This window comes from Podarcis muralis, chromosome 2 (genome assembly GCF_964188315.1).
Source record: "Podarcis muralis chromosome 2, rPodMur119.hap1.1, whole genome shotgun sequence".
Taxonomy (NCBI): domain Eukaryota; kingdom Metazoa; phylum Chordata; class Lepidosauria; order Squamata; family Lacertidae; genus Podarcis; species Podarcis muralis.
Genome location: NC_135656.1, coordinates 4,385,451 through 4,400,018, shown reverse-complemented (window position 1 = coordinate 4,400,018; position 14,568 = coordinate 4,385,451). Strand labels below are relative to the sequence as shown.

General features: G+C 41.7%; 1 protein-coding gene across 9 annotated transcripts in view; it reads left to right on the top strand.

The window, feature by feature from the left end:
• R3HDM2 (R3H domain containing 2) overlaps positions 1–14,568 on the top strand; it is a 134,807-nt gene that overhangs the window by 46,464 nt on the left and 73,775 nt on the right. The window contains exon 1 of one of the 9 annotated variants that reach the window (XM_028721284.2): positions 3,606–3,748. The exons of the other annotated variants lie outside the window; for them this stretch is intronic. The gene's annotated coding sequence lies outside the window, so the exon portion shown is untranslated. Of the gene's footprint in view, positions 1–3,605; positions 3,749–14,568 lie in introns of those variants that run through there. 9 annotated transcript variants of the gene reach the window in all.

The window sequence follows — 14,568 nt, the reverse complement described above, 5'->3', positions numbered from 1 at the left end:
TCTCTGTGATTCAGAAATAAATGCCAGTAGCTGAGAGATGAAGGGCTATCTTTTTATGAAAATGTTTACTCCTGTGTATGCAAATATTACAGAGCCTTCAAACTTTCAAACCTGTGGGTGACCTGTTCTTCTAATCCCACATTAGTTTACTGAGGAACCTCTTGCTCTACCTGAAAATACTGGGGACAAGTGAATATTCAAGGGTACATGCAGAGTTCAAGTGGGCCAGCCCTGTTGCACCTTGGCATTGCCCTACATGGGCCATGAATTAGAATGGATCAAAGACAGGGAGAAATAAAATTTAAACCAGATTTTAAAATTGAAATATGATATTTTTAAAAAAAGTTTCAGATGCAATTATCTCACTTAAAATTAAGCTGATTTAAAAATAAATATGAACTTAATGATTTTTTAAAATTTCCTAAAGCTGAATTTCTGATCTCATTGTTCTACTTTTCTTTGTAAAGCAAAAACAGTATGGAAAACTTCTTCATATCACAGTAGTTAATCTATTTGTATAGTGACCAAATACAGGGAGTAACATGCAAGCATAGGCACTAGAATCCAGGCGATGCCCTCTTGTAACTCACCAGGAACATCCATTATATGCATGATCTTGTAGTATTTTATATCCAAGCAGCCGAGCTCTGCAGTGCATTCAGTTCTAAAATTATTAATACTGATGACCAAACTACCTGAACAAGTCACTTTCCATTTCAGTAACTACAATTTCTTGCTTTTGGAAACTTGATTGCAACCCAATTTTACTCATATTTATGCAGAAACAAGTTCTTCTTTGTTAACTGAGACATATTTCCAAATAACAGTACGTAGGATTTGAGGCCTTAACCTTCAAGTAAATTATTTGCTTAGTGTTCTTACATGTGTACATGGCTTGTCTATAAACAGATGTTGGGCTGGCTTCAGCTAAACAGTTGTGCTAACGGGGGCCAGTGCACCAAGTCCTACTAGCACAGCTGGGGTGCGCTCTCCCCACCCTTCCAAATCTGCTTAGATGGGGTCCAGAGAACCCCTGGAACAATATATGGGGGAAGGATGGAAGAGATTGTTTTGTCTGGAAAGCAGTAAAGTTTGCACTAATGGAATGATAGTTATAGTGTGATGTTGAATTCCACTCATAGTTCTATAGTACAGAAGACAATCTGAACTGCATGGCCAGAGACTTTGAATTACACTTTTAGATATTAATCCTCTATTTACGTGCAAACCAATATGCTTTTTCTTCTTATTTTTCAGTTAAAATGTATGCTTGTTCAGGAAATACTCCAATTTCAAAATGAGTCCTGGATTTAAATAAATGACTTTTTTCTTGGTGATTTAAATTATGGGTTTTACCCAGTGTTCATCCTCTGCAGAGCAGACCTGTTTGAATTAATGAGCATGATTATACTATTAAATGTGCTATCCTGAGTGGAACTTCAGCTATACAAATAAAACATTTTAAGCGTGTTGTAAAGTGTATTATACAAATACGACACTAGATGGTGATGGTGAGTTATGGCAAATTCAATATATTTTTCAAAACTATACAAAAGGCATTTTCACAGTTTTTTTTAATAAGTGTCTAGATTCCGCCTTAGTTGTGTCCAACCCTGATTTAATCATTCCACCCTGTTAAGAATGTACAGCAAGCACTTATCCATGGCTGCACATTGCAGGGAAAGATGGGAAGTTCTGGGCAAGCTTTTCTTTTTCAGGAAGCTTTTTCTCCCATAAATTGCTTCTCCATGAGAATAGCCTGGGCTCCCTAGAACAGTCTTAAAATCCCTGCTATGGCGAAAAGGTAACACCAGGTAATCACTGTAGACATACTTGTTATTTTTTGCTTTTGTTCATGAAAAACAGTCAATCAAATTTTGTTAACTCAGAAATAAACTAAAACCAGCTATTGTTCAGAGTTAATACCTGTTAATAAAACATGATTGGCTTTCAGCAAAGGATTATGTTGAGATATTGGCCAAATTGCCGTGTTTAAAGGTGCCTGATAGTTTGGTTTTGAAGGTGGGGAACATAATGCCAGGACGTGGCGTTTTCAGTTGTTTGACATAGTAAGATTTCTGCAATGATGACCAGGTGAATATAATTTACTCCACACTTGATTCCTGGGTTATATTCTGTCCACTGGCCAAAAACAATGGTTCTATGTCAGAATTCTTTACAATGGAAACAAAACACAAAATTTGTACTTAAATGAATTATCAAAATAAGATCAAATGTATGCATATGTGCCCATTTTTGATGAGCAAAGATGGTGGTGGTGAGGGTGGTGGCTGGACTCAAACTCCCACATCATGTTCCTTCTGGGGTAGTTTGCCCACCTTTGGGTCCCACCATGCACTCAGCTGTCACCTGTGGCTCTTAGAAGCAGTTGGCATGTGACAGCAGCCACACCCAGGGAATGGCTTCAACTGGCTGGCCTAACCAGGTGAGGATAGCTGATGCGTCTCAGACCCTTTCCCTGCATGCAAAGACAGGCTCTGGCAGATTGAGCAGACAAGAGCAATAGTGGGTCCAATGGTCAAGAAGGCAGTTGTTGCATGTGGTGTAGAGGGAAGTGAGAGGCAGATGGGACTCATACACCTGGGAAGGTAGCTCATCTAGGAGAAGGAAAATTCTGATTCTAAACCTCCTCTGCCTTGTGGGATATCTTCTGGAGAAGAAAAGTGTAAGGACTAAATTCTACACCAGGGGTAGACAACCTAAGGCCTGAGGGCCGGAAATGGGCCTATCGCCTTCTCAATCCATCCCACAGACAGTCTGGGAATCAGTGTGTTTTTACATGAGTAGAATATGTCCTTTTATTTAAAATGCATCTCTGGGTTATTTGTGGGGCAGAGGAATTCGTTCATTCCCCCCGCTCAAAATATAGTCCGGCCCACCACATGGTCTGAGGGACGGTGGACCGGCCCACTGCTGAAAAAGGTTGCTGACCCCTGCTCAACACAAATTCAGAGTGGAATCTAGAAGTTCTGCTTATGTTGATTTTGATATTAATGTGATGACGTAGTCATGAATTACGTCCTACTTAAATGAACAGGATTTAGGAAGCAGGTATAAAGAGTTGGATCCAGACTATCTCCTACCCTTTGAGATCAGGACAACAGAAAAACTTGCTGAACATAAAGATTGTCCCAATGGTTGACAGTGAAGAAAATATTTGCAAGTAGTAAATGAGTTTGAATTTGAATATCAGGTGGATGTAAACAACTGATTCATCTGAATGGGAATCCCTTTTAAGCTGGATCATTGCAGCTAAGGCTCTCTCTTTCCCAGTGAGCATAGCTTCAGTAGAAAAAAAAAACATGCTCTCATTTTAATTTGGGCATTCTCTCTTCATTGTTGTGCTTGCTGGTGGAAATGGGGATGCTGTGTCTTTAAACGCCTTTCCTTTCCTCAGCCTTGAGGAGGCAGTTACACTCAAGTCTTTGAATGAGGGAGAGAGGGGGTGTGGAAGTAGCCATTGGCAGAGCTCTCTATGCCATCTCTTCAAGCAGCTGGGGTCTGGTGCCTTCTGAGCAGCTTGTCAGAGCAATTAGCTTGCTGTAGCCTTGGCGAGGAGCATTCACATTGCATTTGAAGCTGGGGGTGGGGTGGGGGCCGAAAAGAAACAGAGGATTCCAAGAACCAAGGTCTCCTGGCAAAATTCCTCTGGTAACCGTTCATGGCAATGAGGTCCTTGTTGAGAAGGGGAAATAGATGACCTACTCAGTGTGCAGCTTCCACTGGGGTGAGTTTATTTTTAGACTGAAGTCTCTGATGATTTTGGTATGGTGGGGAGAGAGAAAGCAAGATAAATGTCTTGTTGATTGCAGCGGAACTAACTATCCTTGTAATTTAATTGTGTAGCTGTTTGACTGTTTTGGTACGTCAGTGAGAGGGGCATCTGCCTTTATAAGGTTTTTCAGAATGGTTTTTTTTCTGAATGGTACAGGAGTCTGATTTCATCTCTTCTCCCTATGCTTCCTCCTCCTCCTCCAGGCTTGCAGGGTCTCCGCGGCTCCTGTGTCATCAGTTTTTTGTGATATGCTATGCATCCACCTAGAGGGAAGAAGGGAATCCCCTATAAACATACGCAGCTCTTTTGTGTCATTAAGGAGGTCTCCCTGCTGGACTTGTGCTGGGATTCCGTTGGTTTTTTTAACTCATGCTTTGTTTTTATGATGGGAAGCCAAGCACCCATCACTATCCTCATTCACAAATCCTGCACATTTCCCCCCTTTAAGGATTTGTTTAGATCTGAGGAAAGGATGTTGGCTGTTATATTTGAGCAACCACTTGACCATGTATATTCCATTCAACACAATTGGAGTAAACTGATTCCCCTGAACCTGATCTAGTGCTCTGTCTATCCTCTTCTCTTTCATCTTTCAAATTCCTGGATAAATCTTCATACTATCTTTGGCTGAAATAAGTGTTTGTGTATATATATAAAAAATATGTATATGTATGTGTATGTGTATGTATGTATGTATGTATGTATGTATGTATGATAAACACTGCAGATGCATCCCTACCTTTCAAAATCCAAATTGGGCTATTTTGAGGGGCTCAGATTGATGAAGCAGACAAAAATATGAGAGCTGCCTCTATTAGGTGGCTTTGCCATAGGTATTTTGTTGCTTGTGAGATGGTAATTGCTTCAGCAAGTGGGTGTTCTGTTTTTGTCCTTCTGCTTATGAAACCAATGTTCAGCAAGAGGGGGGGCGGGCGGGCGATGGAACTGCTGTTGCCTCCCCTTTGTGCCTCTCCTTTTCAAGCCCCACTCCTAGTAGATGGCATCTTTGAATGCATCTGGTAGCTCAGCTAAGAGCTTTTTGCTTGTCAGCTTCCAAATGCAAGACTTTAATGTCTGCTTTATTGCTGTATGTGGTATACAGTGACATCAAAGTAAGCTGCAATAACGGCTGTCATTTGCAGTATGTTTACTTGTAGGCTTCTTTTTTTTTAATGGTCAGATAGGAAAGAAAGTAGAGGATGTGGGTATGAGCAGATACCTCCTTCAACCAGTTTTCCTAATTATTAGCATATACTCCATATAACATTAGAACCTTTATTTGCTGCTCAGTGAAGGTAAAGTTATGTTTCCTTAAAATCATTTTTTGTTTTCCATTCATTGTCATTTTACTGCCCATTTGTTCAGTGGACAGCAGAAGTTAATGAAAAGTTGGACTTAATCTGTTTGTGAAATTTAAGGTGATTTGCCTTTGAAAGTGATGCAGTGCAACCTGATTTCCTTCGTTCATATTTTATTTTGTGTAGTGCAGACACTTCATCAGACTTTGAATAGGAAAGAGTTAAGATCTATTTTTATGGTTGAGCATGTCCGCCCCCCCCCCCCGCCATTCCGGAAACAAGCACCTGCCCTGTATTTGCAAGTGGCTGAGAGCCCCCAGAAACTAGCAAACTCTCCCCCTCCAATCACTGTTTTCTGAAGGAATACTGCCATCGGGCATATAGAACTGTGGCAAGGAGCAGCAGTGCCCCACAATAAAGGGTTAAAAGGAATTCCAACGCAGTGTCACACATCTTGACATTACAGAGGAGGTGGATAATTTTCAGGCTAGATATTCAGGAAATCCCCATGGTGGACAGCCCCCTTAACTGTTGCCAGGAGACCATTTTGACGTCACTGATGGCAGTTCCTGTCTGCATGTGGGTGCAGTGAACATCCTTCAGCAGAGAAACAGTAGCCGATGTGAAACTGGTAAATATGTGCTTCGAAAAAGATAATCCGGCCCCAAGACCAGCTCATTTCTTCTTAATGACTTTGACTGCGGCTGTGAAGCTTGCAGAATTCATGCTCATAGCAAAATCTCCAACCTTGCTGCACGATTTTTAATGTGGATGCCTGCCTGTTCCTAATGGCTAGACAGAAAAGGGTTCTCTCCAGGCTTTTGCGTCATCAGAAGGGGAAGCCCTTGCTTTCTTTTGGTGCATCCCTTAAATGGGAGGAGTATGAAAATGGGGGAGGGAAAAACAGTGAGCCCTTGTATAACCGTTCAGCAAACCTTGAGAATAAATGGAGAATGCATAGAAAAAAGGTATCCTGATTGTTCCCCCTTTTTTTAAACCTCCAGATGGGTTTGCAGTGAGAAGGGGAGAGAAACAAGATGCAATAAAGCAGGCTGCAGAATAAGTCGCTAAATTCTTCCATGTCATTCTGTAATCCTGACTTACCGTATTTTTCGCTCTCTAAGACGCACCAGACCACAAGACGCACCTAATTTTTGGAGGAGGAAAACAAGAAAAAAAATATTCTGAATCTCAGAAGCCAGAACAGCAAGAGGGATCACTGTGCAGTGAAAGCAGCAATCCCTCTTGCTGTTTTGGCTTCTGGGATAGCTGCGCAGCCTGCATTCACTCCATAAGATGCACACACATTTCCCCTTACTTTTTAGGAGGGAATAAGGGAGTCTTATAGAGCAAAAAATACAGTACTTCAGAACATGAATAGTAGCAAGACCCTTTAAAAAATAATGCAGAATATGTGGCCGTGCACTCCTCTTTTTCCTGTGGATTTGCAATTTTGTCCTTGGAAAAGATATTAGAGCTGTGCCAGCTGATATGTCTTAATTACAATTAGATCTTAAGATTTGCCTTGTCAGGCATCACATCTGAACAACTACAGTTTTGTCAGTTTCCTGTTGGGAGATAAGAATTGCCATGTTGGATCAACCAAAGATATGTCTATCCTGGCACCCCCTCCACCTTTTTAAAAATAATGGCCAGCTAGATGACTCAAATAAATGCACAAGCGGAGCATGATTAACATTATTTTATTATGTATTTTGTATACTCATTTTGTATTTTTCTGTTGTGAACAGGCCTGAGATCTTTGAATGGTGGTATACATACACAGTCAGTACATACATACATGTAGTAGTGGGACTCAGTTACATTCGTAAAGATAAAGCGCTTTATATGCGTTATTTCACTGTGACACCAGATGGCACTGTGGAGTCCCGTCTTTTGCCTACAGGATTTCCCTGTATGAAGTTTACAACACGTTTAACTGAATCGCTTCTTTGTTGTGTCTAGATCCAGCCTTAGTATCCTGTTTATTTTCATATTGATTTTTCTAGCAGTGGTGGCTGATAACTGGTGGAAGGTGTTCATAGCTACTTCTTAAAACTACGCCTAAAATGATTCCTGCGTGTAGCCCCTCACAACATATTGTCCTAAAGAAATCCATAAGTTATATAATGTTTTCAGTATAGCCATATGGGCAGTGACTTGGCTGGCATCCTGACTGTATGTGTCTAGAACGAAAGCAGCTAACCCTTCAAATGTGACATTGACAAATTGCCATCTAATGACCACCGAGGATGTGACATACTATCTGAAGCAGCCTTCCTGATGATAAACTTTTGAGGACCCCTCCCCCCCCAAAAAAGTCTACTGTGGCATCATCCCCAAATGTCTGTGACTGCCACATCTCATCCTGGTAGTTAAAATAAACATGGGTATCCACTTTTGTATTTCACAAGCAATTCCCTCTGACAGTGGAAGTTTCTCTCCTTGTTTTCCTCCAAAGGACTACAGACAATGTAATTTCCGTTACAGGCATTTTCACTAGAATAACAGGAGTTGCAGTCCAATAAGATTGCTTGAGACAGGTGCTTGGGCCTAGTGATGAGTTGGATAAGGTTGTGCAGCAGTGGCTCATGAGTGCTTCTGTCAGTGGCTCTTCCAAATATTGTGTAATGTCTAAAAACAGTTTTCTCAGGCTTACACTGGATTCCATGGCAACATTCATCCCTTGCATTTTTTCTGTTTTAGCCTTTCTTTAGTTAAACCTTGATGAGATAGCTGCTAATACCTTACTGATGTGGCACTCATTCTCCTCCTCCTCCTCCTTGCTTTTCTCAATAAGTGTGAAGCCCCTCCGCCAAAAAAGCTGTGTGCAATAAAGTAGTATAAAACTTGACTGTTGCCATCCTCTTCTAAGGAACGAAATGGATATACTGTATGAGAAGCAGTTTGATGTAGTGGTTAGTGTGAGGGAATAGGGCCTGGGAGACCTGGATTCTGATCCCTGCTCTGTCATGAAGCTCACAGGGTGATGTGGGCCTGATCACTTTATCTCAGCCTAACTTACCTCACAGGTGTTTCTGAGGATAAAATGGGGGCAGAGAGCGCCATGCATATGCCACATTGAGCTTATTGCAGGAAAGGCAGGATGTCAATGTAAGAATGAATAGAACAGTGCAGACTGGCCTGATCTACATATGCAACTGAAAGAGATAGGAGTGCGGACTATGTCTTTCTGTAAAACAGAACTAAAACCCATTTTAATTAAGGAGCAAGCTAGATTAGAATCTTTATCTCTGATGTGTTGGCTCTAAACCTGTATTTTTAAAAAACACTGGGAACATCCCCCCCCCCATCTCCTAATGCTACACACATAGACCAGGCTGTTAATTATTGTTGTTATTATTCATTTCTATACCACTTTATGTTTTTAAGAAAAAAATCTTAATCTGGTTTACAACACATTAAAACTTCAAATAAAACAACCCAGAATAAAACATTACTGAAGAAAGTCAAATTTAAAGTATACATTCAAAGCAACATAATTAACAGGAAAATAAATATTATCTTAAAGATTTCAAAGCAAAACATTACTGAAAGAAATCAAATAAAAAATGAACATTTAAAAAAGCACAATTAACAAGAGAATAAAATATTATCATAAGCGTAGTGTTAACAGGTTGGTTTTTTTTGGGGGGGAGGGGGTTGTTAGAACACTAATGCACTCATATGGTTGCTCATATGCCATGGGTGCTGCTGCCCATTGGCACCCTTCAGAGAAACGGTGTGCACGAGCAGTTGTAACCAGAGCTATGCATGCAAATGTAAGAACCTGATCTTTTAGTGTCCAGCACCTGCACTTCGGAACTCCTCACCTAATGATAACCAGGCAGGCGCATTTACTGTACTTTTTTGGATGCCTCAACTGCAATTTTTAAAAACGCGCGTGTGCACATGCACACACTATTCAGAAGTTAAAACCTGTGAAAGGTGTATGTGTATCAGAGATGCTACTCAGCTGGGCACCTTTTGGTCTAGGACCGGCCCAGAGAGGACTGAAACCGCTGCTTCAGGCAGTCTGATTTTGATGCTGTGAAGAAGAGCGGAGGGGGAAATAGAGCTCATCCATGCCGTGCAAACAAAGGATTAGAACACCTTCCGCATCCAGAGCTTTGGGGTTCAGAAAAAAAGTTCCTAAGATCATGAGGGACACAATTGGGATTTGTGTGTGTGTGTGTGTGTATATGTGTGAGTGAGAGAGAGAGTGTTCCTCTCCTGCCTTATAATATTAAAATTGAAGATCATCCAGTTAAATTGATGGGCAGCAAGTTCAAGCATACTGTGAAACTCACTGCCACAAGATCCGGTGGGGGCCTCTGGCTTAGGTGGCTTCAAGAGGAGACCAGACAAATTCAAGGTGATGGCCATCTGGAGCTTCCATGTTCAGAGGCAGCTCTGAAGGCCACTTGCTGGGGACCTGTTGCCATGACAACCAGAGGTGTCATGGCAACAATAGAAACATGAGGTAACACCTTGAGATGCTAGGCTAGGCCAACTTCTGCAGCTGTACCACTGGAGTGGGTGGGCTGGCAGCTTGACTCAGTTCACCCATAGCCCTCTGTACTGGCCATTGGAAACTGCTTCCAATATACAGCTCTTGCTTTGTCGTATGAAACTGCGTCCATGCTACATGTATATAATTGTGTGGTGAATGAACATCTTCGTATGTCTCTCACTATGTTTATGTAGGTGCTTAAGTCCCTGGATATTATTGCAGATTCACCACTATCGGTTGTCAGCATGAGATTGTTGGCTGGTTGTTAACCAATAGTTGCCTGAGTTTACATTGGCTGGATCTAGACACATCAAAAGTGCTTCAGAAAAATGCATTGTAACCTTTATACAGTCATACCTCGGGTTAAATATGCTTCAGGTTGATCACTGTCGGGTTGCGCTCCGCGGCCACTCGTGCATGCACAGACGGTCAGAATGACGTCACACACATGCACGGAAGCGGCGAATCGCGACCCGCGCACGCTGGTTGCGTTTGCTTCAGGATGTGAACAGGGATCCAGAACAGATCCCGTTCATATCCAGAGGTACCACTGTAATGAGAAATCATGTTGGCAAAAGTAGAACTCCACAGCGCCATCTGGTGTCACAGTGTTATATTGCATATAAAACGCATATAAAACACTTTTTCTTTACCAATCTAGCTGCGTCCCTAGTCAGCAACTTTCCTCTCTGTCCTTTTTCTCTACCTTTCTCTACCTTTCTGATACCATTGGTGATGCTGTGTCACAAGAGAGAGATTTAGGCAAGCAGTTCCAATGATGTGGGGATATTATGAGCAACAAGGTGACATCTGTCTTGATTTGTCGAGCTTGCAAACTCTGCTCGCTTGGCACGACTGTTCAGTGTGAGTTATGTCATGAAAATCCAGCCAGCCAAGTGAAATCCTTGGTGGCAATAATTTTAATCCCTTTGGTGGATTTGTTTTGTCACTGGCTGCTGTACTAATTAGAGGTGCTGATTGCACCTGTATGCCAGAAGACCTCTGGGCTGCTTTCTCTCTCTCAAGCTATCCAAGCTATTAGCATTCTAACAGCTGCTCTGAGAACAGAGTGTGAAGTGACCGTCTAGCCACTGTAATGTCTGAGAAAACCTCTTCTTCCCCAGTTATGTACTCGGCACAAAGATGGATACAAGATATTCCAGCATTATCTAGATAAAAGGAAGCCATGCTCCACTTAGCGAGAATGGAGCAGAGGTAATATTCTTGTAGGGATGAGAATGAATGGATTCTTGTTCCTTTACTCAGTCTTTGTTTTGGATTCAATTTCATGTGCCCCGAGGGGATCCTGCAGTTTTTCTAGTGCAGAATGAACCCCTAGCATTTTAAAGAATTTGTTAGGAAGAACTTGGAGTAGGGAGGAGGAAGAGAATAGAAAGGGCTCATCTCAGAAAATAAGTTTATTTAAAAGTGTGAGGCAGACTTCCCTAAAAAAAAAGGGGGGGGGGAAGCCAGCTACCCTGCATGTCTTTTAAGTTTATTTTAAAATACCCCCACTTGCATGGGTCTACAAATATTAGCTAGCCTTGATTGTGATAAAATTAGCATCCAAACTGCCAAAAGACGGGAACTGATGAAATGGGATTCAGGTTACAAATACTTGAAATACAATTCAAGTAATGATTTCTCAGTGTCTGAATAATTTTGTCAAGCCTTGAAAGGCCCAGAACTTGTTTGCCTCTGGCTGATTGGAGTCACTGCCCGCTGGAGTGTTGGTTTCTTGAGGAAGCTGAGCCCAGTGGTTCTCAAAGCTCAGTAAGATTCTTCAACCACTGAAATCAATACATATCAGCACATGTGAAGATTGCCCCATAAGGAAGCTTTCCATTGTAGGCTCTGAGGTTTTAAAACACTTTAAAATCACAGAATATGTTTTGTGTAATTCTGAGGAGAGTGATGCTTGGTCATCATTCGAAAGCTGCAGGTCTCCCACTTTGTAAGTGATTTTTGAAATGTAGATTGGCCCTCAATGTGATGAAAAGTTCCTGAAATGCGTCAAGCCACATGCCCAACCCCCATATTCATACATAGTATATACTTATATACTGTGGACTTTCCTTTCAGCCATTGACAGGATTTATTATATTTAAGAGCTGTCCCATAATGTAACATTCCCTGGGAGTTGCGTGAGCTCTCCGTTTATAGAACGTGAATTTGTATGCAATTTAATAGCTGTTTGGAACTCAATGTTTGTTGCTGCATTGCGATCTTGGAATGTTTGTACACTATATATTTTTGTTATTAAATATTATCCATATTTGTGTATACTGTATATTTTGGTTTATACTGACTTGTTTGTCTTTGTAATTTATTTTATGGTGGTAATAGCCAGTAATTTTTTGTTGCTGTTGCCCCAACAAGCTTGAGTTCCGGCACGCACAAGAGAACTCCAGAAAAGGAAAGCACCAATAACAGCTATTACACATAGGGTTTGTTTGTAGGTGTATTTTTCTTTTTTCCTTTTTATTATTAAAACAACAACAACACTACTGGCACCTGAGGACTGAAGACAGAGCTGTGAGCAGTGTGCTGTAATGGCTCATGCCTGCCAGTTTAAACAGCTGTGGCATTCCTCAGCACCCGTGACACTTGTGGTTGGGCTGAGCATGTAGGCGGCTGGATGAGAGGAAAGATGAGCAGGTTGTTCCAATCAGTGGCATTTAGTTACTTACTGTAGGTCCCTGGAAAATTGCATTGTGGGCCCAAAACACTTGACTTCTAATGCAATCAAATGCCCTTCACCATTAGGACAAAATGGGTCAAGCACGCATTATTTTCTTTTGGGTCAGCTATGTTCTGAGAATTGGTTTTCTCTCTTCTTTGCTCCCACCACGATCTGAACAGGCTTCTCTACATTGGGTTAGTAGATAGCATGATTTTGCTTTGCATTGGGATACTAAATCTGTTGTTTTCTGACAAGTGAAGCACCCTGCTTGTTTTGAAATTGTGTTGCATGATAGACATATGCAGCAGGTTTTGGTTTTTAAAAAAGAAACCTTCAAATATATAACAATAACAACAGCAACAGCAACAACAACAACAACAATAATAATATAGTGGTACCTCGGTTTAAGAACAGCCCTGTTTATGAACTATTTGGTATACGAACTCCGCAAAACCAGAAGTAGTATTCCGGTTAGCGAAATTTACCTCGGTCTACGAATGGAAGCCGAACAGTGGAAAGGCACCGGTGGTGGGAGGCCTCATTAGGGAAAGTGCTAAGAACGGCTTTGGCTTAAGAACGGACTTAAGATTAAGTTCATAAACCAAGGTACCACTGTAATAAACTTGTCTTGTTGCTCGTAGCGATGGAGCCTGTTGCCATGGAGGCATGATTCAGATTGGTTGACCCAGAGGCCAGTGTGCAAATAGAGAACAAGAACATCGTCATTTAACCTTGCAGAATGGTCTAATTTAGTGAGATGTGACGTTAATGCCAAAACCTTGTGCAGAGTTGTAGAACTGAGGTACTAGCATTTGCTCCTACTACTGGGAATTTTTGTTTTGGAAAGAACTGAGACAAAAGCTGTGTTTTCTGCCACCTCTGGTTTGTCTGAACAGACACTGTTGAGGTCTGAGTAGAGGCCCAGTACACATGCTGTGATAAGCCAAACCATGGCTTACTGAGTATGCATGCTAACTCTTAAGCTTGTGTCAGCCCCCCCCCCCTTTTCCAAAGCTGGGAAGTGTGCTGGCTTAGCATTACGTGCAAACCAGTACCTGTGTCTGCTTTGCTCTGAACAAACTGCCAAGATGAAGCCACAATCCTCAGTTCGGATATTGTGGGAAACCAAACTTGTTTCATTTATTATTTGTGCTTACATCCTGCTTGTTTCCAAATGGCCCAAGGTGTGTTACCTAAACACCACAGTTAAAAATATATATAATATACATTAGAATAATAAAAACCATTAACACACATACACACACATACATGCTGCCAACATCAGAATATCAAATACAGAATATCAGAACTGCAGTGTAAAGAAATGTGTCCTGACCAGTTGTTGGAAGTGTACAGTGATAGATCAAGACACACCTCAGAGGGGAGGTCACTTGAAAAAAGGCCCTTTCATGCGCTGTAGTGGTAGCACTACAAGCAGGCCCTCCCTTGCTGATCATAACTCCCAGGCAAAGTTGATATGGGAGGAGGTACTCCTTCAGATGTTTTGGGCCCAAGTTATATAGGGCTTTATGTATCAATATTAACGCCTCAAATTCAGTTTGGCAGTGAATTGGCAACCAGTACAAATCTTTCAACCAGCGTAATATGTGTCTGGTCAGAGATGATCAGCAGCAGCAGCCTTGCTGTTGCACTCTGCACTAGTAGCAGCTTCAAACTGTTTTCAAGGGCAGCCCCACATAGACCTGATTGCAATAGTCTGAAGTGAAATCACCAGAGCATGAATTATTGTGACCACAATATCCTATCCAGGAAGGGTCATAGTTGAAGAACCAGCCATAACTGGAAATGGGCACTCTTAACCACCAGGAGACCTAGATGGATCAAGGAGTACCCTCAAGCTATGCATCTGTTCCTTCCAGGGGAGTGCAAACCCATCCGGAACTGGCAGTCCCCATGTTTCCTGAACTTGAGAACTTGCAACACATAGTACCTCTGTCTTATCTGGATTCAGTTTCAATTTATTGGTCCCCATACAGCTCATTGCCACTTCCAGGCAACAGACAAGCACCTGAACTGCCACTCCTGATTCAGATGAATTGGAGGGACAGAAGTAGGTGTCATCACCACTAATATCACTTCACTCCAAATCAGTGTTAGAAACGCAGCTACACATGCTAAGTGCAAAATGGTTCCTTAAACCCAGGTTGCAGTTGCAAAAATGGTATGTCTACATGCCATTTTTGGGCAAGATGGCTCTAAAGTCTTACTTTTCAAATGAAGGACTGACTGTGATTGATCCTCAGTTAAACACCTGGCT